The sequence below is a fragment of the Hipposideros armiger genome, unplaced genomic scaffold (assembly GCF_001890085.2).
Source record: "Hipposideros armiger isolate ML-2016 unplaced genomic scaffold, ASM189008v1 scaffold_2331, whole genome shotgun sequence".
Taxonomy (NCBI): domain Eukaryota; kingdom Metazoa; phylum Chordata; class Mammalia; order Chiroptera; family Hipposideridae; genus Hipposideros; species Hipposideros armiger.
Window position 1 is genome coordinate 1 of NW_017733669.1, and position 2,434 is coordinate 2,434.

Sequence of the window (2,434 nt, forward strand, 5' to 3'; positions counted from 1 at the left end):
CTGAAGCTCTACCACACAGAGCAGAAGCTCCCAGGAGACGCTGTACTGATGAAGGAAACACACCCCTGCGGTGGGGTAAGAGTTCTGGAAGGAAGTTCCCTCACCCAGGGAGCACAGGTTCCTGTAGTTCTCCAGCATCACGTCCATGTACAGTTCCCGCTCAGTCGGGTGCAGGCACTCCCACTCCTCCTGAGAGAAATCTATGGCCACATCCATGAATGTCAACTGTCCCTGAAACAAAAGGCACATTTACCACGTGACCACAGACAAGGTCATTACATGACTCATTATGAAAACAGAGTTAAGAGAACTGTTTTTTTCTTTTTCTTTTTTTAATTATTTTTTATTGTGAAATACACATTTTTTAGAAGAGAGAGAACTGGTTTTGACCTAGAGGAGTGTCCGGAATGGAACACTAGCCACTGTCAGTAATATTCTCCAGTGTGTTTTCTAACTCTGAGAAAGGAGAATGACGTATGATCCACAACCACTGTAGAGAGACATACATCTTTTTTTCTAAAAGACAGATTTAAATTCAGGCATCAACACAGGCATATGGCTTTTTGTGTGTTATATTTGTATCACAAAGGATACATTATGTGCATTTCTTGGCTGGAAATGTCATGGTGAGTTAAAAATGCGAAGTACTTCTCAAATTTTCGTGTGGATAACAAGGAATTGCACTGTTATAAAACTGCACATTCTGAATGAAGAGTTCTGGGATGTGGCCTGAGTTTCCACACTTAAACTCACTTTTAACTAGTGACACCAATATCTCTGGTCGCAAGTAACACTGTTCCATTGCACAAAGGAAGGAAACAGGCAAAAATTCATACATGACTTTGAGCTGACAGTTTTATGGAATTTACACTTCTCATAGAAGCATAGCAACACAAGCCTTTTTGAAATGACTGTATACTACACAGTGTTCTTTTTTTCACATATTAATTCATAATACACACAATCTCGTAATGCATATAGTCCATATACTGAAAACAATATCTTACGTCCTCTTGTATGGGAATATTTTCTCATGCATCCACTAAGTGGCAGAGCTTGGGTTTTTCTATTTTTAAAGATTTATTGGGGAATTGGGGAAGGGGAACAGCGCTGGGGAATCAGGGAAGGGGAACAGACAAGTTGCTGTCCTTTTGTTCTTCAGTCCAGTTGTGAAGGACGTCGCTTCACTGGCCCATGTTGGTATCATTGTGCTCTTCCCAGGTGAGGCAGATCGGTCGCCGGCCACTGGAAAGCCGCTCATGGCGGCTCTTGTCAGCTCACGCAGCCTGCCGGCTGCTCACGCTGGCTGCTGGCCACACACGATAGCTTATGGCAGCCCACTGCAGCCTACGTCCTCACCAGTGACTCACGGCAGCCCAGCTCCAGGTCGAGCTGTTGTTCACCATCGTAGCCGTAGAGAGTGCAGAGTCACTGGCCCTCATGTGGGATCCGAACCGGGGCCCTACTGCTCAGAACTGGCGTGCCAATCCAATTCTTTTTTTTTTTTTTAAGATTTTATTGGGGGAATTGGGAGGAGGGGAACAGCATTGGGGAATCGGGTAAGGGGAACAGACAGGTAGACAAATTGCTGTTTTTTTGTTTCTGTTCTTCGGTCTAGTTGTGGAGGACATGGCTTCACTGGCCCATGTTGGTATGATCATTGTGCTCTTCCCGGGTGAGGTAATCAGTCGCCTGTCATTGGTCGGCTGCTCACAGCAGCTCCCGGCAGCTCACACTGGCTGCCAGCCACTCACGTAGCTCATGGCAGCCCACTGCAGCCCCGCTGCAGCCTATGCCATCGCATGCGACTCAAGGCAGCCCAGTTCCAGGTCAAGCTGTTGTGCATCATCTTAGCTGTAGAGGGCGAGTGTCACTGGCCCTCAATGTGGGATCTGAACAGCAGCCCTGCTGCTCAGAGCTGGCACTCCCAAGTGAGCTCTTAACCAGTTGAGCCACTCGGCCGGCCCCCAATCCAACTCTTAACCAACGCGCCACTTGGCCGGCCCAAGCTTGGGTTTTATACCAAACTTTCTCTAGAATGTTTCAAAATTGACAAAAACAATACACATAGACAACTCTAATGGACCTACATGGCTATTTCTGTAACTGCAAAAAAGAGAATCAACTTAAGCAAGTAAGAAGAAAAAATAGATCAAATAGTGTGAAGATTTTATTGACACAGACAGACATACATATGGGAACTGTGTGCATATTAAAAATGACACAGAAGGAAATTTTCACATCACTGAAACAATTATTTTCAATTCTGTACATCTAATAAATGTCTTTTGCATGACACTCTGTATTTTATAAATACAATAGGAAGAAGATCATACATAGTAACATAAGTTATTCTGCTGTTTTTTGAAAAAATTTGCTTGTCATTTGTCCTGATTAATACATTACAAATTTACCACACTTAAAAACTTTAATA

General features: G+C 44.0%; 1 long non-coding RNA gene across 1 annotated transcript in view; it reads right to left on the minus strand.

Annotated features, from left to right (window-relative positions):
- Nucleotides 1-40: 40 nt before the first annotated feature.
- Nucleotides 41-2,434, minus strand: part of LOC109378641 (uncharacterized) — a 7,956-nt gene continuing 5,562 nt past the window's right edge. Inside the window, exon 3 of the long non-coding RNA XR_002123032.1 lies at nt 41-231. This is a non-coding gene — a long non-coding RNA (uncharacterized LOC109378641). The remainder of the gene's footprint in view (nt 232-2,434) is intronic.